The sequence below is a fragment of the Egretta garzetta genome, unplaced genomic scaffold (genome assembly GCF_000687185.1).
Source record: "Egretta garzetta isolate BGI_Z169 unplaced genomic scaffold, ASM68718v1 scaffold467, whole genome shotgun sequence".
Classification (NCBI taxonomy): domain Eukaryota; kingdom Metazoa; phylum Chordata; class Aves; order Pelecaniformes; family Ardeidae; genus Egretta; species Egretta garzetta.
The window spans coordinates 788138-813497 of NW_009260196.1; positions in this window are offsets into that span (position 1 = coordinate 788138).

Here is a 25360-nt window from a genome sequence, read left to right on the forward strand (position 1 = left end):
AAATACCCAAAACGTGCATCGATATGGGACTTCCCTAACTGACAAAACCCTGTGGATAAATACTTTTACCTGTCAGAAATGCCTTCCCAGGTACAGACCCACCAGTATGCTACTGATGGGATGTGCTGCATGGTATGAGAAGCTAACATGCCCCTTTTCTTTACATTTATCCATACTGAGAGCTCATAATCTTTTACAAAGATGCATTTTTTAAGAAATAACAGAAAAGTGCTTCTAAAGCCCATTTTATAGGGAAAGTTTCTTTTGCTTTTTTCCCCTCCTATTGCTGCATATCTTTATCCCCTCTGGAATGATTTTTCAGTGATATATAGTGCTAGATGCTCTTTACCATCAGTTTCTTGGCATTAAATTGCACCCAGTTTAGTTTCTGACACATCCGGTTGAACAATAAAGTTTTTGGAAAAAATGGAGCCCTGACACACAGGAGCTGTACATAATTTTTCTTTAATGTTCCTAAAGGCATCTTTTGTATTCAGGAGACCATTTAATAGCACCAGACTTACTTTTTTTTATTGTTCTACCTTCCCCCTTTTTTGGATCAGGTCAGGGAGAGGAGCAGAAACTATGGAAAATCTCTGGGTTAAATTTCCTGTAACATCCTTGCAACCCAAAACTTTATTTTTTTTTTTTTTTTTTGTCATCTGAAGATGGACACAGCCTCCAAAATAACTAGCTGGGTCTTACAAACCTGGGTTTGACCTTCATTCTTCAGCATAAAGGTCAAGGATTTTGTCCTCTTTCAGGAACAGCTGATTAATATAAGCTTGGGAATGACCTGAAATCTCACTCAAAGTATTTTTTCAGGTCTGCTGGTAATTTCAGTATATCTCGATCTAGAATCTGCCATATTTGCTATAAAGCTTAGACAGAGAAGTTATTGAGAATAGTCCTAATTCAGCACTAGCAGTTGACCTTACAAGCACAGGGCAAGCCTCAGAGCCAAAGCCGCACACGGGTCCAGGACAGGAGTGACCAGGGCTATGGGCAAGCGCTGGGGTCCACATTCACTTGGGGGGAGCAGCAGCACCTGGAGTCACTCCTTGTGCTCGCAGTCCCAGGTGCATACCTCGTGCCATGAAATACGTTGCCACACAGCATTTTGCTCTTCCCTGGACAGCTGGGAAGGAGGAATTTGGGTCACTCCATAGCACATCCCTAACGTGCAGCCTTAGAGGCAAACCCTGACCTACCAAACCCCATTTCTTCAGCTGGAAGGGCATAGCCAAAGCAATATTATGTTTTCGTACTAAGCAAAGTTATCATAACGCTGTATAAGCTCTTTCTCTGTGTCTGGTGATTGGGTCACCAAACAAAATTTTTCTCAGGTATTCCAGTTTCTCGCTTTGTGAATGCCAGGCCAAAATAATATCGGCATAATTCATGCTGTATTATATTGTACAGTAGCCAGCATGCCATAAGCAGGCTGAATTTTTTCATATCAAAGCCATCCTCCTCCTCATTACATGTTAAACCACGCAAAAGCCTATATTTCCTACATACGCTTCTAATGCATCATTTATAAAAGATAAGCTAACAAGTTGCCTGTGAGCTGTAATTAAATCAATAATTCCTTGTGGAGTTCTCATTAACTAGTACAGTAGGAACAGCCATAGCCTGAGGTACTCCTTCCTGCCTGCAGTTCTGTTTTGTTTTTCTGCACATCTGCTTCCTATCGTGCCTTTTAATACCAACACCTTGAATGTGAATGGTTCCCTTAGGCTTTCTGGCTGGCCACCTTGCTATTGTTTTTCTCCTAAAAAAAAAAAAATAATAAAAAACCCCTGACCTAAATGATTCGGTTCTTCATAGACCGCTACTGTCCTCCCTGAATCTTTGTCATATGCCACATTTACATAGTTAATCCTTAATGAATGGAATTTGGTATTTCCTCATGGAGTTTATTGTTACACAAGAAATACAATTTGAGATTTTTTTTTCCCCCTTTGGTTTAAGCCAAATAATTTTCTTGTTTAAGACCACCCTTTATGGCTATGTGTATAAAGGTGGTGGTATAACCTGATTTCCAGAAATCTAGGTTCAATTCCCTCCCCCAAAACAGACTTTGTATGATGCACTCTTAGCTAAGTCATGGAGAGTTTGCCTCTCCTGTCTTTTTAGATCCCTATTCCCTGCAAAGGCCTGGATAACCTGGAGGTTGATTGGTGACTCACCAATGAGAAGATGGAGAAGTTGGTACTTCACATGGTACATGCAGGAACCAGCCCTCGCTGCTGGCTGAAAAGGAACAGAGGAGCAAGAACACGTCTCAGATAGCACCCCCCCCTAATACCAGTATCTTTGGACTACAGGGAGGCGCTCAACTTATTAAACTAATTTCTGCCAAAGATTCACAGCCTATTTGACCATCCATCCATTTCAGCAATGGATAGGAAAGTTTTGGAGGGTGGTGGGTACATTTCAAGGCAAAGGCTGTAGCAATTGCCCAGCATGTTGAAGATCCTCTGCCTGATGCTGTTCAAACTCATATCAGACCTCCAGATGCTTTCCCTAACACCAAGAAATGGCTGCTGCCAAAGCAGAGGTTCCCTCACCTTCCTATTAGCAGTTTTTCCATCACAAGACAGACAGCTTTGCAGAGCCAGAAAAGAGAGTAAGAGTTAATATGGCCTCATAGCACACTCAAGCTATGGATTCTAGTTCTTACCCTAAGAAGCGTTTACACTTTAACTGATGAGAGTTTAATGGAAATTACATTGACTCAGCCTAAGTGCTTCTGCACCGATGCTTGCTGGGGCGCGGGGGGAAAGAGAAAAAAAAGCAACTGTGTAGGTCCTTTCCCTTTCGCAGGCTTTTCTTGCTGGCTTGTTAATCAACCAAGCAAAATTTAAATCATCTCAGTCACCCTTCCTACTTTTAGCTTTGGTGGAGTTTGGGCAGTACAGGCCAAGAACTTTCAGAAACTACATACGCATCTCCTATCAACAGCCTACCACCCCATCCACTTTCCATTCTCCTACTCTTGTGCTCCCAGCATAAGCCTCGCTGGAGACAGGGTACAGGACTGAATAACCTTTTGCCCTCACCCTTTTGTGTGTCACACCTTGCAGTGCTCAGCTTCTGCAGAGAGGAAGAGCAAGGAGAGAGGAAGACTAAGGAGAAAAGAGCCCTGTCAGGTTTCTGACTAGCATGGGAGCCAAAAGCGCTTTGGACTGTTCAGAAGTTCTTTATATTTTATAGATATGGTTTTCTCACATTTACTACTTAATTGCATTATAAAAGAATTCCTCCTCTGCCATGGCTGTTTCACACGCAGGCAGTACCCAGATGTTACACTCTCCTTACACGAGCAAAGCAGAGAGGCACTTCACTTCCAGACGGGCACGGATCACGTCTGTCTTTGTTTTTATGAGGTCTAGTATATCAAACAGGATATGTTGGAGGCCCCAATTCAAGTACACAACACGCTTTATGCAAATGTTTACGAGCATTACTGAGTAGGAATGGCTTTGCCATATTAAGAGCTAGGAAAAAGGAATAGTTTGAATAGTATATGTCCAAAATCATGAAGATTCAACCACAGATGTCTCAGCAAAACTCTTGAAAGGAAAACAAAAGTCCTGATAGGAGCAATCTTGTTTATCAATGAAGTTCATGAACTCATTTGTCCCTTAAAGGAAGGCAAAAATAAAAGCTCAAAAATGTATTCACGGGGGGAGAAAAGGGAAAGTTTTATTCTAAGCTCACAGTGGTCAGATTATGGGCAGTTTATTAGATTATGCTCATAGAAAGATGTTTTTCGTAAAAGGATGGAGTCTTTCTGACAAAGTGTCTCCTATAGCAGTTTGTTTCTTTTCCTGTTATAAATTCCTGTTAAACTTAAGCCTGCAAAATCCTATAAATAGCGTAGCTGCTCAGCATTCAGCCCTCCAAAATTATACCAAGCTTGCACTGCTTTCAAGGATCCGTTTGCCCTTCACTTGCCACTTCCAGCATCACCTTCCCCTCCGTTCTCCAAGAAGCACCAGGGCTTTGTGCATCGCACGCCAGCACATTTAGCTCTGAAATGCATCAGCTCTATTCTCTCCATAGCAATCCTAAGATTTAATGGATTTGAGGGGGTTTGTGATACATTAGTTGATCAAGAAAGGACTCTTTCTTGGCCAAAGAGGGAAGGAAGACAGGCTAGAAAATAGAATTCGAAAGACACCTCACTTTTTAAGAGTCTCTTCTACTAGTCACTCTCTCTGTAGAAGGAACATACAAAGACAAAGCATCGAGATTACGAAACCTTTGTTCAGGACACTTTGGGTCTGTCTGGTTTCTATTTATAGCTCACAATAGTAGAAACATCGCAAAAAGAAAAGGCCAACAAGCTGAAAATTAGAGCTGGTAGCTGCCAGGCTGGGAATTCTGGTCCCAGATCTCTAGCAATTTAGCCCTCAACAGTTTCTACCTAACAGGCTGGTCCTTAAATTTTCCATACTGTTGCAAGTTCTCTTTGAGGAATCATTTCTATTCCGCAGAACTTCTTTATCTGACCAACTATTCTAGCTGCTTGCAAAATATCTTCTAAAAGACATTTGGTCTCTTAGATGCTGCCAACTCTGAAGCTTTTTTATTTTTTTTTATTGAAGTTTCTCTGAAGCTATTGCATTGAATTTGGTTTCCAATGCACTTTTTGGAAGCTTTTAGTTACAGAAACTTCAGAACTTTTCCTATTGTGTTTGGTATTTATGCCCCCAGGCCTGCAAGAAAAACAATAAATGAAGACACATTCAGATATTTCCAGACTCAAATTCTTGTACAATTTCCTTCAGTTCTGAGCAAAAATTTATTTTACATCGTTTTCTTCACTAATTGCTTGTATCGACAGCCTGGCTACACTGTGTTTCCCAGCAGCCTAGTTTGCTTTATCATTTCAGCTGGGTGAGTTATTCATAGATGCTATGAAACAAAGTAAAAGCAAGCTACTCCATGAGCATGGCCCATAACGCGTGCACTGGTCTTCAGGAGCATCTCAAGCGTTAATTATTCCTCATTGACCACACCACAGTGCAAGAAATTAAAATATTTGTTCTAAGTTTTTATCCCTAAGGTTTTCTGACTTTTTTTTTGGCATCCACAAATCACCGTGACAACTCCAAAGTCCTTCAAAGCCTCTCAAGAACACAGGCTCAAAAGAAGTGTAAAAAGTAAGGCTTCAGAGAATGCCTGATTCAATGTCTCTTTGTTTCATTGCTTGTTCTTCAACTGGCTATGACATCCTTAAAGAATAAAAGTGGAAGAGCAGACCCCTGTTCTTCCTCAAACTCTTTTCTAAAGACAGTGCGGTAGTGTAAGCAATCTGGGGATGTTGTGTGTGCTTTCCTCAAACTTCCTACCAGAAAATTAACTTAGAAGCTATAAATAGCACATGTGCATGTAGAAATGAGTTTACTCTATTGGCTTAATTTTATGTATAATTCCAGTTGTTTTCTGTTTCGTGTACATTAGGAAGCAAGCTCTATACTGTACTCTGTACAGTTGATATTCTAAGTTCTGATGAAGTACAAGGAAATAGCACTAAATCATTTTTATGTGCCAAAACGGCTTTAGCTGACATAACATTGTGGAAGACTGGCCATGATTCCCACCAAGTTAAAAGGTGCCATTTTCATGGAAGGACGGCAGAGATGAGGAACTCTATCCTAGTGCCATAGGTGCTGACGGAGACAACTTGCAGAATTGCAAGCTCTCGCTAGGTAAGCAAGCAGCAGCGAGTGCTTAGCGGCACACGCAACTGGGTACTGACCTCAATAAAACTGCCCATTCACAGGCAGGCCCCAGAATTTGGCAAGCCCTGCTTCCAGTTGCTAATTAAAAGGCAGGCGAGCCAAATGTGTTTGCACAAGTGTCATGGTCGCACTTCTGTCTTCATGCAAGTTATGTGATCAGCATCAGAAATGCTCATTAGAAATGCTTCGAGAAATGCTCCATGAACCCAGTTTTTGAATTTCGGGCGACAGCTACTTCAGCTGCATGTGCAATTAGGGGATGCATAAATGAGTAGGCAGCTGCTTAATTTTCTCCATGTCTGTGGAAACAAGGTTAACCAAGCACATAATGGATGCTGAAGAAAAATGACAGTCGCTGTTTGGGTATTCCTGTCAGGATGAAAGATAACATTTCACAGCTGCCATGGCATATCTCATTTTGAAAATCAGTGCTTAGTTACTTTCCTCATGCTACAAGCAACCTCAGTCAGGCAGAGTCAACGTGCTGTACAAGATCTCCAAAGATTTGTTGCTCCAGTACCTAACCTATGAAACCTTTGCAGCTTTGTAGGAGCTAGAGATCAGCGGGAAGGGCCTTGGCTATTCACAACAGTAAGAAAAAATGCTTCTCCATACAGTTTACTTGTGGAAGAGTTGCAATTCAGGCTGCAGGAAAGGCTTTTTGGGTTCTCCTGCCTGCTCCAGGTAATTTCTAATAAGCCTAGTACAATCTGCATGAGATGAAGAATGCCTAAATTATAAAGGGTATTATAAAATGTCACACCATATTTATTTTTCAGGGGCAGTATGACTGGCCTTGGATTTTAGTCACAATTATAATGAATTTCACTGACATTTCCTTACTGGTATCTGTAACCACTGCTTCTGTGCAGGACATGTTGGGCAATTTTGTTAGAAAAAGTACTTCTGTGAGTTACAAAAATCAAGCCTTCAGCTTTGTGACATGCTTTTAAAGAGCTGACGCTGAGCTGTGCGAGGAGACATGAAAGGAGCTCACTTCTTACCATGAAAAAAAATGTGTAAAGGTGGATGGAGCACTGGTTATCCATTGCAGTCTGACACCTCTTACATTAAAGAATATTTCAAGTAAAAACTCTGATACCAAGATTTAAAAGCTGAATGTGTGGTATGCTTTAATCCATGGAAGATCAGGTACCACTAATTTACTATTTAGAGAGTGTGTAATACACAACCCAAAACTGGAAGAAATATAAGGAAAGACTAGTCAGCCCTCAGTAGTATTAAAAAAAAAAAAAAAAAGATGTACAAGTGCTTATTTTTGCAAGACCGACAGGGCAGACAGTTTCCCGATAGTCCTTTAATAGGTGAAAATTCAAAGGCAAGTTCTACAACTCATCAAATCTAATTAAGAAAAAATTAGGATAACGATCACCAGAGAATTTTGGCATGAACAAATACACCTTCTTCCACCCATTCATTCTTGCCATTAGAACTGTTAATTACTACAGCATTGGAGACGCGTAATTCTGGCAATAGGAAGTAATGAGGGAGAGTATAAGGATATGATCGATGAAAACACAAAATAGCTCAGGGCTTTGTATTCCTTGCAGCGCATTTTGTAAGCCTCTGGAAGTCATGGGTAAATCAGAATTTTTACTGTGCCCATCACTCAAACCCCCTACTTTTTGTTAGCTGGATTTTCTAAAAGCTTTCCAGTGCAAGCTTCCGTTTCACTCTTTATTCTAGAGAGCATAGCCTCAAATCCATACTGCTCCAAGTGATTACTTTACACACCGTCGACTCTGGGAATAGCCTGGAAAGACTTGTTGGCAGAGACAATGAAGTTACTCTGAAGAGTAGACTTCCCCAAGGAAATTGTACAAGCCGACCTAAACAACTGCCAGTAAAACTGGATACCAAATGAGATCGTGCTGCCATCTGTATATGTCACTTATTTTACAGAAGCCATATTTTGGATGTTCTCTAGGGAACTCAAAATATGTTTCATAGTCCCTTGTTCTCCAGGTCTCTTTTTGTGAAGTCCTGTGCCACAAACCCCTATGAACAGACTTCAGAAACAGAAAACCACGTACAGCTGACAAACACCACCTCCTTTCCAGATAGTACCCTGGTAATTAGAAGCACCGCTCTCTGGACCTTTAGGACGATGATTCAGATTGTAAGGGAGATCATGGAGAGACCCAGACTATGGGGGTAAGAACCAGATCAGGATACAACAAATTCCTAGCACTGAAAGCAAGGGCTTGTTGGATCTGAAACCTGTAATAAACCCAGCATCAACTACTGCAGCAGCCTCCAATTTGGAGCAATATATTTATCTTAAAGACAGACCTTGTCTGTGAGAGGGCAATACATGTGTTTTGGCTATTTTTCAAAGGCAGCTGTTGTTAGAGGCTCATTGGTTTGAGCTCCCCAGGAAGGGTCCTAACACAAAAACATTTTGTAGGTGAAGAGGTCAAAAGTGAGTGCCCTTTAACACAGGAGGGCTCGGTTTATCAAACGACCCTGCAATTTGTCATGCAGACATCTTTATCACAAGACATCTGTTACAAATGCTGATATACTGTATATAGCATGTATACATGCAGCAAATTTTTTTTCCGTATTTTATACTGTCTATGTGCTTATATACTTATAGACACACACGAAGGACGCTGTTCTTTCTCTGTTTCATTCTCCAGGATCACACACATCAAGCACACAACAGGCACTGGCAATGTTTCTGTATTACCCAGTTTTGACATCGAGAAATTAATTGATCTTTTATAGCATTAGCTTAGACTGTCTGTGGCCATGCATGTTTCTTCCTGTTTGTATTTAAGCATCTGTGTCCACAAGCATGACTGGAAATAAGATGCTCCTGTGGGCTCTTTGTCTCAGGCCTCTGAGACAGCAGGACCAATTTTCTCCATAAACCCTCTGAGGCACTGATAATGCCAGCTTACCCCATTAGCCTGTCAAGAGAGTGAACTTTGAAAGGAAAACGGGTGCTCCTCTTTCAGCTCTTGGTCATTTTGCCTCCTTGCTGAATGTGCTTTTCTTTTGCGGAGCAATTGGATGGTGATGGTAAAAAATGACCAGTTGCCACCAAAGTCACTGCTGATTGCATAAAACCCACTAACCCAGAGGAACATTGGAGGACATTATTCTCATTTCATTTGATTACAGGGTGAACTTTAAAATGTGATCTACTCAAAGTCATCCCTACCCAGAGGATTGTGGATGAACGAGAATGTTTGCTTCAGAAAATTGAACCAAGCAATGCTCTCCGAGAGGACTTTTTGGCCTTTAAAAAAAATGTAATTTGTGGATTGATGGTAACTAGGCACAATACTGACATTAGCTCCCAGACACCGCTAGACAATAGGAAAGTACAGGAAATCCATACGTCGAATCATTCTCCTTGGGGGGCTGCGCTTTGTCTGACCTGGAAACCACACACTCAGCCCTGTCCAAAAGCAGAATATTAGTCGCTGAGGTAGGTGGGCTTTCAGGATGACCTTGCATCAGCCTGATGACAGCCTGTTGAGGATGGGTCCTTGCGAAGAGGGAGCTGGCTTGAAAACAAAATACTGTAGGGAAAAAAAAATTACCATTTGAGCTTCTTTATACTTTCTGTCTAAAAAGAAAGGCCACCTAACTTGAGCAGGATGCAGAATTGGCATCCGCGGAGGCTGGGTTCCCCTCTTTAGCCATTAGTATGTGACTGTGAATTTTATGTTGCTGCTAGTACTCTATATCTTGCAACAGCTTCATCAAATTCTCGTTAACATTGAATCTGAACAAAGAGGAAAGAATAACTGGCCATGAAATTACTGTGAACTCTGAAAGTCTGTGTGTTTGTAGAGAGTAGTCTCTTCTAAATTTCCCACTAATGGGGAAGAAAATCTGCCAATACATTAACTGGATTACCACAGTCCCCAGCTTTTTCCACTTTGACTGTATTCGAATAATATGGTTTTCGGACAATAAGAGTAAAGAATTATTCTCCGCATTTTTAGCCATCTCCATATGCTGGGTTCACATCAACAACCTCAGAAGCTTCCAGCATCGCTGCTTCAGCTTCATTGTATAAGGAAAGTAACCACCCTCAAACTATTTTTAAGTCCTTTTTTCATTACTCGGGGCTTCTCTGCTCCTCACCCATGCTTTCCACCTATTCCCTCTGCTCACACATTTTCTCCATCCCATAACAGAGCAGTTCCAACCCTGCATAGCCAGGCAAAGAGGCATTTGGGGTCAGGGTAACGAGCTCAAAAAAAAAAACAACCACAAAACCACAAACCAGTGCAAACTGTAACCACAACCATGCAAGCTTCAGTGTAAAGGAGCCCCGATAAGCAATGCAGTCTCCCGGGGCAGCCCCAATTCTGAGGTCCCTCCCTCACGACCCGGAGCCGGGGGCACCTCCATAGGCAGGCGACATTAATCACCGCCCCATGCCCCCATGCACACAACGCCTTACACACAGCGCCCTCATCTAGCAGGGCCAAGGCGACTGGCGAGATTTGCACACCTTAAAATGGCAACTTCAGTTTCTCCTTTGAGATGTTCACAGAATTTTATAGCAGTTTTCTGCCACTATTTCTGCTTTACTGGGGCTTTCCTGTTTCTCACTGCTAGCTTTCACACTTTCTCCTACGCTTTGGCCCACAAGCTCTTTAAAAGGGACTGAATAACTTTTCCCCCATGACAAATTGGCGGCACTGGATCGTTATTATTCTTTAGGTTAAACAAACAGTTTGGGTAGGGAGCAGGTCTAGGTTAACTGAGGTAACAAGAGGAACAGAGCTGCTGCTGAGTCCAAACACTTGGTGGGTGGCATTTGCTTGATTCTCTGTGGCCGCTCGGAATTGCACAGAATTGGCAAACCAAATGTTTTGCAATCAGGAATCGGGACCAAAAATCTGTACATTTTTGGCACTGAGGTCACAAATTAGAGTTTGGAGGTTTTTTTCTGTCTTTCCTCCCTAGACCTAGCAATTTATTCTTGCATTTTGTTGGTCTTTAAGTAGATCTGCTTTTCTCACAAACATTTAACTTAGTAAGTCAAGGCTTGAAGAGAACCATCCAGCGCAGAAGATGTGCGATGCCACCAAAAGTCTCAGTCTGCTCTGACAGGGACTTCCCACTTGTAGCTTGGATGGATCTCTGGGGAAAGATGAGGCATCGCCTCCTTTTAAGGACCACTCCGGTCTCAGCATCTGCTTATTTGGGGAAATCTCACAGGATTTATCCCGGTCATTGCTTTGCACAGGGACGAGCTAATAAAAGTTGCAGCTTTCATTTTAAGCAAATCTTTGTGTGTGGTATGAGACTTGCTGCAGTGTCTGGACCAGATGGCAAAGTTTCATATAAGTCAGGCTTTTTCAAAAGACAGGTAAGTCCCTTGGCAACTGCGAGGATGAATGGTTGCATTTCATTGTTTGTACAGAAGCCCATACCACACTTTTAAAGTAAACCAATCTAGATCCCCACGGGGTCTCCCAGCTTGTTTACTTTTAGACTGCTGGAAATTTGGGGTAGTTGTTTAATTAGCTTGTTACTTTACTGTCCTGGCAGCTCCTCTGGTACCTTTGCTCACTATATCCTCGCAAAAAGGAAAACAAGAGGAAAAAAAAAAAAGGAAAAACTCAATCCCATAAAGATAGCATGATAAATGTTGCATCAGCAGTTTTCTAAAAGGATTTTGTCGTTATCAAAACTGGCAGACATTAAACAGACAGAGTCTCAGAATAATTGGTATGGGCAAGGGGGTAAGCGTTGAGCCTCCCTGTAGGCTAGCCACCTGTGCAAACAGCACTTCCAGCCCCTCTTCCAGCTGCTGGCTCCTGAACAGTCAATTATTTAGGGCTTTCCAGAGATTTCACCAGTGAAGAAAAAAAAAAAAATACCCAGGCCTGTTTTTGAAAGGTAGCTTTATCAGCGCAGCTCAGTTGTGCAATTATAGCCTTGCTCTTTGTGCCTCTTTAGGTGACCGCAGGTTTTCAGCGAGACTCCTCTCCTTTGTTTAACTTTTGGGGAGTAGCCATAGTACCATTCGTAGCGTTCCCACCTTCCTCATACCCCGCATGATCCCTTCGACCTGCAATCTCTCCGCACACGCTACAGAAGAACCGAATGGACTCAGAGAGCCAGAGATCATTGTATCCCTCCCTTTCCTTCTGAGACAAGAAAACAATTCCTGAATAACTCCTAATGGGCAATTTCAGTAATGACTAAATAGCAGTGAAAATAAACGACTTGGAAAGACCTTTCCCTGTAGTTGAAGCTTTCCTGGGATATCATTCAACAATAAAGAATGCACAATTAAATAGAGGAGTCATGAATGCAGAATGAAGGGACAGACATGTTTATCTCACATTAGATGTTGGTGCACGTGATAAGAATATCTATATTGTTTTAGGCAAGGCTAATAATTAAAAAACAAACCTAAAATGAGCTGTACATCCTCCTATTTTGTGGAGAAATAATACATTTGTCATCCTGGTTCATGATTTCATAAGTACCTGTTGCAAGATTTCTTGCACCCATGGCTAAGGAGGATATTTCATTTCAGGAACCTTTCATAATCTCCATCATGCCTTCTGCATGCTCATGGGGATTTTGGAAGAAACTGTGCTACCTTTTTTTTTTTAACTGAAATGAATCATTTTAGACAAACAAAATAATTCCTGTGGGGAAATACATTCCTAAACTGATGTGCAAAACGTGTGCTTCTGATCTGCTCATCAGCACCCAGGAACAGCGCTTAACAGTCAGTGCTGGCAGCTCAGTTTTCAGTAGCAGTCAGGAGATGAAATATCAAATCATCAAATATACAAGCAAATACTTTCCCTGTGTGTTCTTCTCTTTCAAGAATTGTGTACAAGTTGCATACTCATAATTAATTCTACCTTCACTTGCATTTGCTGCGCCTCAGAACAAATTGCTCAAATTTATTCAAGTTGTTTAAACACTGATCCCCGGGACCCACCACTGCTTGGTTTTTTCCCCCCAATTTCCTTGCCCAGGAAGATACATGCCCAGCACCTTTACATCCTAACACTTAGTGTTTTCTTACAAAGCTTTTGTATGCGATCCCAAAGTCTCCTTAACGAGTAGTTCAGGATCAAAACTGATGCTGCTTTGGACCAGCCAGTATTCTATCGCACCGCTTGTCATTCGACTCTGTCATTGCCAAGTTGGGTTTAAGTTGGTCAAAAGCACAGCAGTCCAGGGACAGGGGTTATGGGCAGGGCTAGAAGCACTACCATGGCACAAGAGCAGCCGCTGACCTGCCCCAGCGTCTACTGGTCATCTGCGCAGGAGAGCTCTCCCTCCCTTCCTCTCTCCTGAAGGATCTGGCCCCCCTCCCCACATCGCTTAGCAAAAGGAAATTGCTTTTTAAACACGTTTCCTGTTAACCCCAGAGATCATACAAAATACATTCTCTAGACCAGCTCGTGGTGTGGTTTACTTACGGGAGAACGAAAGTCCCATCGTTTCGCTAAGCGTGGGGGCAGAACTCACGCAAGCAGCCAAACCTACGCGCCATCTCCCAGCGGCTGCAACCTCCACAGGGCTCTACACGGTGTCCGGGGTGCAAGCTTGCCCCAAACCAGCCTATTTCATATCAGCAGCTATTATGGAGCCTAGTACCAAAACTAAGCTAAATATACAAGTAAAAAGAAAAAAAAACCACAACCCAGTGTTTCCAATTTTAGAGCTCAGCCAGTCTTTCTGACCTGAAGACTATAACCAGAAAATCACTGGCAAGTCACTTACGTGTCAGCATGACGATGCTTCCCCATAAACACATTCAAGAGCTTTATACAGCTCTAGTGACTCAAGGGATAAGATTTCCAATATATTCCTCAGCAGATTATTCCCAGTTCACTTAACAAAACAGATTTATCATTTTTTCCTTCTGTTAGCCTACATATCCTGTTGCTCAGTTTCATCCTACTATTCCCAGCAAAACTTCCTTCGAATGGCTGTATGCCACATTCTCCTGGCATACGGCATTTATGGCATCAGACTGAAAAGATGCCCTGTTACCATCGATGAAAGAGAGCATGCTGCATTATGCAAGCAAGGTTTAAACACCTCTTAGCTGCCTAAAATGCACTTATTGTTTCATTTGAAGTATCTTTTTCTTGAACCACTGAATCCCTCCCAGCCTAGGGACCTTTCTGCATGCACAGCGCTCTGGATGCATTTCTCAAGTCTCTCTCTTGGGATCCTACCAAAAGTTCTGCTGCGACACCTGCGCCTACGTTATCCCCTCACTTGCAGAGACCTTACAGCCTCTTCTCCTCCACGCTCCGTATAGGAAAACAACGCGCGCCCGCAAATCGTGTGCAAGCCTCTCACTTCCCAAGCAGTTCCCTCTCAACGACAGTCTCAAAAGATCTATGATTTCCACCATATCTGCTTTTCGGGGGCCTGTCAAGCCCAACTAAAGCACTGTTGATCATAGAGCTGTGACTGCAGGCGGAGAGGTATGAAACAGCATGAGGGAGTTAAACTGACTTTCTGCTTAAATTCGGCACAGTTGTTTTCAATAAGCAAGGAAAGCTTCAGAGAAAAAAAAAAAGTCTGTTTTCTGCTGAGAGTGTAAATGAAGATAAAACCTTCCCTGCAAAAGTAACCATGTTCTGTGAGAGTAAAGGGAGGCCAAAGTGCATCAGTTTTGTTTGCTTCATGTGTCTTTTTTGTGGGATCCATCAGGCAAATACGACACTGAGGCATTCACTGAGCACGACACTAACATTTGGCATCCATCCTGCATCAGCTGAACTTGTAATCATTAAAGAGATTTACATTGTCCAATCTGCCTTGTTTGGACTGCTCAAAATCAATCTTAAGACAGGGTGCTGCTTTCTACTAGATGTCACTCATCCCTAAAGTATGTGGTTCTAGAGCAAGCATATTAGGCAGAATCGCAGTAAGATGAAGATTACATATGCTATTTAAAAAAAAAAAAATAAAACAAAAAACACCACAGCATCAAACCCACAGCAATGAGGTTCAGTCTCATTGCAATTCTTCATCCCATCACTGATATCCCCCCACATAAAATGACAGATATTTTAATGACTTTATTGCTAACATTTCTATCATGCTTTGGTTTTGTCTGATGGGTAAACAAATACTCCCCTATTCACTCCCAGCAGTTTCTGTAAGTGCCTTTTTGTGTGTTGATGTATGTTGTAAACTGAACACAGTCTGGCTCTTTTTAAACTATATTGTGAAAATACCATGGGTTCATTTCAGAGGCTATCAAATGGGAAGTACAGCTTTACAACAGATTTTATCTTACATTTTTTCCCCTTTCTTTTTAAATTTTAATTTCTAGCCTTTGTGTCCCTTTATTGACTTTAGAAGGCATGATGTGCCTGCATCTTCTTCTTACTCTAAATTCCCCTCCATGAAGATCACAAGTTATGAGCTGCAGCATACAAATCGTTTTCCCTTCTACCACCAAAAAAATTAAAAAAAAAAAATAGAAGCAAGCATTTGCTTTACATTATTGTCCAAATGCATTGTCGGTGAGCAGCAGATCAGTTTTAGGCTGATGAAACAGCTTTGTACCTGTCTTGTCAATGGCAAAACTGTGAAATTCATATCAGTGATTCATACAGTTTTCTGATTACTGGAAAATAAAATGGCTAAAAGCATAGGAAAGCAGGTTCATATGTGGAAAGATTACTTTCTGGAAGTACCACAGTCTTTCATCACGCACAGCTGCAGAGATGATATCCCATATAACACTTGCAGATGAAATAGCTTTGTGTTTGCTGTAGTCAATGAGACCCTTAATCTCAGGTGTACACGACTTCTAGATCTTTTTTCTAAAAATGGAATGGAAGACCTTGAAAGACCTTGCAGGCTATTCACATTCTCAAGCTTTTATCTCACGCGGACCCTTACTGGGAACTGATGTTCCCTATTCAATCAAAAAGTCCTCCTCAGAGGGCTCCAAGTCCATATGCAGAAGCCTTTGTCTCTACAATAACTGTACAGAAAAACTAGGCATTTAAATTAGATTCTGAGAATTAGACATCATGGAAACCCTTAGCACTCCCAGATCAGTACCACAAAAGAAACACCCTTTCCCCCCCTGCTCCTAGTTGCAAAGTTTGTTAATTTATCTTCTTCCATTTGTGAGGCAGGACTCATTCCTTCAGCTTCACACACATGCTTCATCCACGCCAGCCACATCAAGACAAGAAGATATTAGAAAGCGTCATTCCAGCATGATTTCTCATGGAAGATATTTTAATTGGATTTAATCATCATAGTTTATTCTGTGTCCTCAATCTGAGATGGTGGGCTTAGCCCCTCCCCCAGGTGGCTGGAATTAATAAAATAAATAACAATAAACCCTTTTCTGCATCCTTATGCCATCTGGGTCATTGCTAGGGCCAGTAATTCCCTATACTGGTGGAAGCACAGATGGATTTGGGGAATTAGGGCTTCACACAGATTGTGCTGTGGATTCCCTCAGAACACAAGCTTTTGTTTCTAAACAAATCAAGTACCTCCTCCTCTGCTTGGCTGCAGAGACCCTTTTCCAATATCCAATCACATCCCCACGTAATCCTTTCGTTACTGCAGCCTCAGCAACTACTGCCCTGAGAGAAGTGAAAGCAAACCTCTTGGAAGCGGTGGGCGGGCAGCTTTGCCTGGCTGGCTGAGGCAGAAAACATTTCTATGATCTCTGGTTTTGACATATGACTCACTTAGGACCACAGATACAATATCTGGCTGCTCTGGTTTTGCCCCTTTTCCTGTTTGTTCCCCCCCCCCCCCCCAGCATCTGCCCTTCTGTGCCTCCTTCCCGGAGTCTCTCGACTTGGCTTGAACCTGGGAAGGAGCTTTTGGAGCAAGATAACTATGGCAGAAAATTAATCCTTTGCCAAATGGTCTCCTGACAGCTGTTAGTCATCAGTTCTGCTTGGATACCAAACTACTTTCAGGGGGCTTCTCCTGCACATCTCTCCACTCCTAAGCTATTGCGTCCAACAAATTTCACTGCCTACGTTGTGTTTTTAAGGAGCCATTTTCAACTGATGTGTGATATTTGCACCATTTCCAGAAAACACACAAACCAGACAATTAGCCATATTTTCCTTGGTGATTCAGAGTTGTTGATAAGTTCTGCTTCCATTTCTAATGGGAGCTGAAGAAAAAAAAAACCCACACCTTTTTTGAATTGTTATTTATAATGTCCATGGAACAGAAAGTAAGCCCACTAGACCAGAAACAACCTTATACTCTTCACATAAGTTACAGTTTTAATAGTCAAAATGTATTAAAGTCATTAGAAAGCCCAGTAATTTGGACGTTTTTACAGTAAGCTCAAAAAGGTTACAGTCCCAAAAGTTTCCCTCATTTAAACTACATTCATCACCAGTTTGGAGACAAACATGCATTTAGACACTTCGTCTGGCTGCAGAAGTATTTTCCAGCAACTGCTATTTTCTGTCAGCTAACAGCACCAAATCTTCCAAGTGTTGAATTTAATGCTTGCAAGTGCAAACAGCGTTCCTGCTTTCCCTCGCTGCCCCGATGCACCCACCGGGCTCCAGCCATGCTCTTAACCCCGGGCTGGGATTCTCATCAGTGCCAGGGCAGCACCGAGGCCCCGGGGTCAGAGCCAATGGGAAGGTGGCCACCCCAGGTGATGCCCTGCACCCTTCCCCTTCCAGATGGCCAGGGGCTCCTGCCCCAGCTGGTTCCTCACCTGCCCATGGAACTTCCTAAGCCCTCTCCATTGCTTTTCTGACCCCACAGGCTGTATTGCACATACTGCTCCATTCACCACAACACCACCCAGGCGCCGAGCCAAGGCACTGCTGAGGCAGCCTCCTGCCACCCACAGCACCCAGCAAAAGGCAGGCAAGCACCCCTGGGCAAATCACAGCAATGAAGGGTGAAACAATTGGTACAGAAGTCATTTTTATTTCCACTGGGCCACAGCAAGGAAAGGAAGCAAGCAGTGATGTGATCTGTGATGTTTTGGCCCCACACTCTGCAGATACTCAGATCTTGGTGCACATTATCACAGTGGCCCAACTGCAACAGACTAAGTTAAAGGCAACAAAATATTTAACTCTTCCATTTAATCCATTCCTAGAAATTTTATTGAGTATTTTTATTGAGTATTCTGGGAAGCAGATTTTTTTTCCCCATACTTTACATTCCATTACCTGAGTCAGGAAATGATTAAAATAACATCAAGTTCCTCTCATTTTTTGTATTGCAGAAGTCTACAGAAAGTACTCTCATCACCTTTTTTTTTTTAAAAGGAAAACTGAAAAATACCTGTACAGCAGAACTTCAGACTTCGACTGTGGGAGCCGATAAACTAAATTTGTTTTGCTATGTTTGAAATGGTTTTGTACACTTGAAAGCCCCTGACTGAGTATGCAAGGCAAAAATTAACTTATCCTGATAGTCATCCACTTGAAGAGGTGGGGAAGCGTACCTACCCAGCCAGCTGCACTGCTGCTCGGCATGCAGAGAGGGCTGCTGAAGGCGGTGGTAAGCTGGAAGTCTAAAGGAGGATTCCTCTCCACACACATAGAAAAGACAGAATGGCCAACGCTCTGAGCACATCCACTTTTCCTACCTTTGGTTGAGTTTTGAGTCATCGATAGGCAAAAGGAACTTCACCCAAAGGCGGCACATGAATATGTATATGTGGAAATATCGTCATCTTCCCCTCCCTCCTGTTAATCACAGGCTCCTAGCTGGAAGACTCACCCCTGTTTCACCCACAGTCTTTCTGTGGAAACCTGGGTCCTTAATGTACTTTGTCACCGGCAGGAATATATACCTGTCAGAAGATACCACGACAGATTCAATGAAGATACCAATTTCTTTTAGAGGCTCGTCAGAATCTAATTATTGATGTCTGTTATTCTGAAGTTTTATGCAAGGAGATGAAGAACGTTCTAAAGCAATTGCTGGTACAACTTGCAACTGATAAAGAGATTAGTGGGGTAGCAAAAGAGTACAGATTACCGCTCGGAACAGTTTATCTCACTGGGTTATATGATCACATATTTAAAAACAACCTATTCAATCAACTGAATGCAATGTAATACACTTGGGAAATGAGGAGACAGGCTGTACTTATGGAATGGTGGACTGCCTTGGGAAGCTATGACTCAGAAGAGGTTTTACAGGTCATTGTGGATAATTACCTCCACATGAGCTCCTGGTGCAAAGCTGCAGCAAATGCAGCTTCTTCTCCTTAAAAATATTTTTTAAAAGGAATATTAATGAGAATGTCAGTGACAGAGCATCTTGCAAAGCCTCATGTTCAGGATTGGTGTTGCACATGAGGAAGATATAGCCAGGACCAGTGAGAAATGAAAGATTTCAGAACTGGAACAGAATTTTCTTGACATGAGGCCAAAGGAGCCCAGCTTACTACTCCAAGCAATGAAAGGAAGGCAATAAATGCCTTGACAAGAGGCTTGGTGGTGAAGGCTGTTGGGACTTCTCCATTAAAGCCCTACAGTGTCTAAGAGCTAAAGTTAGGCTGGTGCAAGCTTCAAATAGACACCTTCAAAGCTGTGAAGGTTAAACATTAGAATCGCTTACTGAGGAGATGGGCGAGCTCTGACATAAGATCAGATAACTTGCTAAAGTATGCTTTGATCAGTTTTCAGGAGAGTTTCTTCAGCCTACGTATGTGTTAAGACTGGGACAGGAACCTTCCATTTATCACCTTGGTTCACTTTCCCTCTAAAATAATCTTTGCTTGCAATGCACTATCACATATAACAGGTTCACATTTGTGCAACAACTGCCATTGAGTCCTGTTCATGAAGGCTCTGTAGCGAGGTCAAGCAGAATCATCTTTCCTTGAGTAAGTAGTCTGCTTTGTTCTTCCTTCCCCAGCATCAGTGACCAGCTGCAGCAGGAGGGAAGATGCTGAGCCCAGGGGACAGGGCTCCGACACCACAGAGAAATCTCCTCCATTTGATGAATGTTTAGTACATCATTCTCAGGGCTCTACCTATTTGGGGACAGAAGAAATTGTCCCACCAGCCAGAGCTGGGGACACATTTCTGGCTTTCAGCTTTCCCTGCAGCACGAGGGTGGGAGAAAACCCTCCAGGGGACTCATCTAGCCATCCAGTCACCCTCCCAGAGGGGTCTTTGCCTGCGGAGTCCTGCTTTATGCTTTTTGAGCACTGGTATACAGACTAACTGAAGTCTTTGGTCTTGACACAGAATACTTGACAGAGGTATAATGGTGTGTTTTACAAGTCTGTACTAGCTGATCTTGTGATCTCGTCTTGGCCCAAGGAACAAATATTTAGGTATGAAAACCATTGACTCCCCAACACACACCTCCTCTAGTGACCTATGTGCTGTGAGCAGAAATACCCCAGGCACTTACTCTTTATGAGCCTTCAGGCAACCTGAAAACATCACCTACACAATTTTCCAATCTTTACAAAGAGTTTGAACCCAACAAAGAAGCATGGGGATCGTTACTGAAAAATAAAACAGGCAGTGCTTTATGTAACTGCAAGGTATACAGTACCTCTGTTCTTCAGTTGCAGAGTAATTGCTGGCTATATTCAAGCTCATGGAAAATGCCATATGGTTAAAGCAAAGTTGCATGACCATCTCATGTTCTTTAACTCGCGGTGCCAGTTAGATGGCCCCGTTATTAAACTTTAGGTTTTACTAAGTGCAGTCACCAAACTAGGGGCAGCATGCGACAGGAGGAGCAGAGCTGCAAAAGCTTTTACAGGAATCAGAAAAGAGTCTGATCAAAGAGGTCAAGCCAGCCCTACATCTTACAAGTGCAGGGGATGACTACAGTGCATTTACTGGAATGAAATACAAAGAGGATCCTACACTGACACAAGCAAATAACTAAAGTAAATACCTGGCAAAAATCTTTTTTTTTTTAATGTCCATTAATTGAAAATTAAGACAAAACTTGTGCCTTCCCCTTATCATGTGTTCTTTTAAAAAGCACACCTGTAGCAACACAGGTATTTCTGCACGATATCTGCTCCAGTTGCAGCCCCAATGGAGAAGCACTGGAGATTTAAAATCAGTCTTAACTGTGTAAGACTGGCACGTTTTTAAAAAGCACACCTGTAGGGCTTAATTTGCGCTATAGCAACACAGGTATTTCTGCACGATCTCTGCTCCAGTTGCAACCCCAATGGAGAAGCACTGGAGACTTAAAATCAGTCTTAACTGTGTAAGACTGGCACGCGAGCCAATTCATATGGTGCCAGTTTCAAACACTGAAATAGTCTGCTCTTTATACTTATTTGAGTGTAAGGGAGGGGGTGATTTTAAGGGAATTGGATGCAGCAAGTACATTAATCACCTCAGCCATTTGATTGCACCCCTCACAGTGAACACCAAGCATGCATTCTGTGTGAATAATAAGAGAAAATTACTTCTAAATTGGGCAGGGTATCTAGTATAGACCTCAGGAAATAGACTTCATTTCCCCAATCCAAAGATTTAATTAATTTCCCTTTTTGCTTTAGAAATTTTTTTATCCTTTTTATTTATCTTTTTTTGTCACAAATTAGCACTTGGTAATTCAAGGTGAAAAACCCTAATATCCTTCCCTTTTGGACAAAGATGTCCATGAAGTTACAGGAATTATTTCTACCTACTCGGTGGCTTCAAACAATTGCTGTGCAATTCCTGTGAGCAGCTTAGGGGCAACAAGCTCCGGTGTGTAAATAGCCACCCTTTCAGTCAGACCAGAAGGGGAGCATGGCAAGCAAAATGATATTTGAGAACAGTAACATTTTCTCTACTACCTAAGCAAGCAAAGAGAAACACAAACTGCAATATTTTTGTGCCTATGAATTATTCAGATGCTCCAATACTTTGTTTCAGAGTAGTTTTACTACCTGTTGATGTGGTCTAATAACAATGGAGCGAGCTGGAAGGAGAACACTTCTTAATTATGTCCTTCTTCCAACTTCACAAACTATTCGATTTAATCTGAAAAACCCATGCAGGCCTGTGCTTTCAGAAACAGCTTCTGATATTAGATCTAGATGGTTATAGATCACCAGATTTTAATTACTGAGAATTACAGCAGTTACAAACACTGAGCCACAATTCAGTTACCCACTCTATGCCCACAAACACTGCTTGGGTCTTCTAAACATTTAATTAAAGCAGAGATAGGCCAGACTTTGAAGGTGGACTGATGAGTTCCTCAGCTTTCCACCTGGCTGATAGGGGTGACATTTCAAGATTATACGGATGACCTCTTCTGTGAGCTAAAGGAAGTTTATTTCAGGTTAGGTTTCTGGTGTGGCATGAAATTCTGGTGTCAAGCCACTTTTCTTTATCTGACACGGCTCAAGCCCATACAGAAAGGTCAAGTAACTTGCCCTGAGTGACAAAGTGACTGAGTGGCTCCTAGACCTCTGCTCCCAGCTCCCAGACCTCCCGCGCTCCTCCGCCACGTCACACAGAAACTCGATAGCCTGTGTCATTGGGAAAGCGCTATTGCCTCCAGTCACATCTTGGTGAAACTGCACGCTAACCTTTTGGGGGAAAGTAAGTATCTAAAGGTGCAGAAAAGCGCGACTTTCGCCCTCTTCAACAAGCCTGCAAATGCTGGTTTTCCCCCTCCTTCCCTCCCTTGCCCATCTGGTTCAATAGCAATCAGAACATCTCCCGACGCTGGCAGCCCGACTCCGTGTCAGCACCTTTCCAAAGCGAGCAGATTGCAAAATACACTTCTGCTGTGGGGCTTATTTCTTTTCAGTCGTAACCTCCTGACTCATTTAATAGACTAAGTATCTGGGATGGAGACCAAAACTTTGTAGCTGGATTCTGTTTTCTGTCCCCTAGGGCAATTAAGTCCTTCCAGCAGTGTGAGCTTGAGACCCCTCTAGTGTTGCCTGCTTGATCCAAGCGGGATCACTGAAAGAAAAAGCCTAGTGTGTTGAAGTTCTTATGTTCCTGGCAAAATATTTTTGCTTTGTTTTAAAGAAATGCTCCTAAAAGACCTACACATACAATATTAAGCAGTTAGCCACTCAGCCGCAGACTTTAAGTGTATTATATGGACAGGTTAGCCGCAGGACTCCCATGGACTTTAATGGGAGGTTTGATGCAAGACCTTTTTGCAGGGTATTGGTAATCTGTGCCTTCACTCACGCCAGAGAAAGTTTTAGAGAAGTAAAATGCCTTGAGGGGTTCAAGTTAATGGAAAAAGTGTGATGTCATGACAGCACAGCTCAGATCTTACGTTCCTCTTGAGTGTCTGAATGGATCGGTGATGCCGTGAATCCAGAGCTTTTGTATGAGATTTTGCATGCTGTCTTATTTCCACATGTCTGAAGGGTCCTGAAAAATGCTCCTGCAGTATTTCACAAGTCTTTATGATAGCAAATATGCGAACACAGGAGAAAAAGATTTCTCAGACTGTTTCCGAGGGTAAAATGTAATACTACTTTTTAAATTAAAGCTTTCTTTGAGGGAATTTTAACTTATTAATACCAGTTTGCCGCATATAGATAGAGGCTATTATTTTCTTAACCCCTCTGAATATTTTGCATACCACCCGAGGTATTTTTTTATTGGCTTGTGCCATAAATCTCAGTGTCATGGGTCTTTTGTGCATATTAAAAAGTTAAAGAGCTTCACCAACTCAGCAAAAAAAATGCACACAACTGCAGAGCTACAAAACCAGATTGCTTCTGAGATTGTTTGAAAAAACCAGACAGACAACTGTCTGAGAAGAACAGGCTCGATGGGCTAAGTCTGCAAGAAAACAACTGTCATTAGCAGTAGACATTTATAAGTGATTAGGTATGCTTATTAGAATGATCCTTTGGAAACCAAACATATCTCACTTCCAAATATGATGCAATCCATCTCTCTCTCAAAGGATATATATCTTAATTTTAGAATTGATGCTTTAAGTGTGGAAACGGATCAGCTCAAAGCAGATCATTCGCTCACCGAGAACACGAATATTTTAGCAGCGCCACTGTACTTCCTAACATCCCCATCGCCTCTTTTTTTGAAGATACTACAAAAGAAATGAGATTTTTCTGTCAATGCTCTTAAAACAGAGGAGAATCAGAAAATGGACCAGATTTAGAAGTTATTTCAAGCAGACTGTCACCTGCAGAGCATTATGCAGAGGTTATTGTACCGTACAGGGAAGGCAGTCGGCTCTACCATGTCAGGCAAGATTGCATACTAAGCAACAGAAGTAGCTGAAATTGGATAATGTGTGAAGAAAGAGCTGGTGGATTTATTCAAAGTGTGGAGCAACCTGGTTACATGAAAGTACAAGGAATAATTTTAGCAGATGGTTCTTCAGGAAGTCTCAGGGAAAAGAAGGTCACAATCATCAGAGTAGGAGATGCCCAGGAGATAAATAGTTTCAACAGAGGGAAAAGATAGGATTTTGCTGCTCTGTAGAAAAAGCAATGGCAAAAATATTCTTATGTCATGCAGGTGTAGGGACACAGAAAAGGAGATGTCAAATAAGATCAGCTGAGAAGAATGGAGTCTGTCCGTAATACTACTTTTTAAATTAAAGCTTTCTTTGAGGGAATTTTAACTTATTAATACCAGTTTGCCGCATATAGATAGAGGCTATTATTTTCTTAACCCCTCTGAATATTTTGCATACCACCCGAGGTATTTTTTTATTGGCTTGTGCCATAAATCTCAGTGTCATGGGTCTTTTGTGCATATTAAAAAGTTAAAGAGCTTCACCAACTCAGCAAAAAAAATGCACACAACTGCAGAGCTACAAAACCAGATTGCTTCTGAGATTGTTTGAAAAAACCAGACAGACAACTGTCTGAGAAGAACAGGCTCGATGGGCTAAGTCTGCAAGAAAACAACTGTCATTAGCAGTAGACATTTATAAGTGATTAGGTATGCTTATTAGAATGATCCTTTGGAAACCAAACATATCTCACTTCCAAATATGATGCAATCCATCTCTCTCTCAAAGGATATATATCTTAATTTTAGAATTGATGCTTTAAGTGTGGAAACGGATCAGCTCAAAGCAGATCATTTGCTCACTGAGAACACGAATATTTTAGCAGCGCCACTGTACTTCCTAACATCCCCATCGCCTCTTTTTTTGAAGATACTACAAAAGAAATGAGATTTTTCTGTCAATGCTCTTAAAACAGAGGAGAATCAGAAAATGGACCAGATTTAGAAGTTATTTCAAGCAGACTGTCACCTGCAGAGCATTATGCAGAGGTTATTGTACCGTACAGGGAAGGCAGTCGGCTCTACCATGTCAGGCAAGATTGCATACTAAGCAACAGAAGTAGCTGAAATTGGATAATGTGTGAAGAAAGAGCTGGTGGATTTATTCAAAGTGTGGAGCAACCTGGTTACATGAAAGTACAAGGAATAATTTTAGCAGATGGTTCTTCAGGAAGTCTCAGGGAAAAGAAGGTCACAATCATCAGAGTAGGAGATGCCCAGGAGATAAATAGTTTCAACAGAGGGAAAAGATAGGATTTTGCTGCTCTGTAGAAAAAGCAATGGCAAAAATATTCTTATGTCATGCAGGTGTAGGGACACAGAAAAGGAGATGTCAAATAAGATCAGCTGAGAAGAATGGAGTCTGTT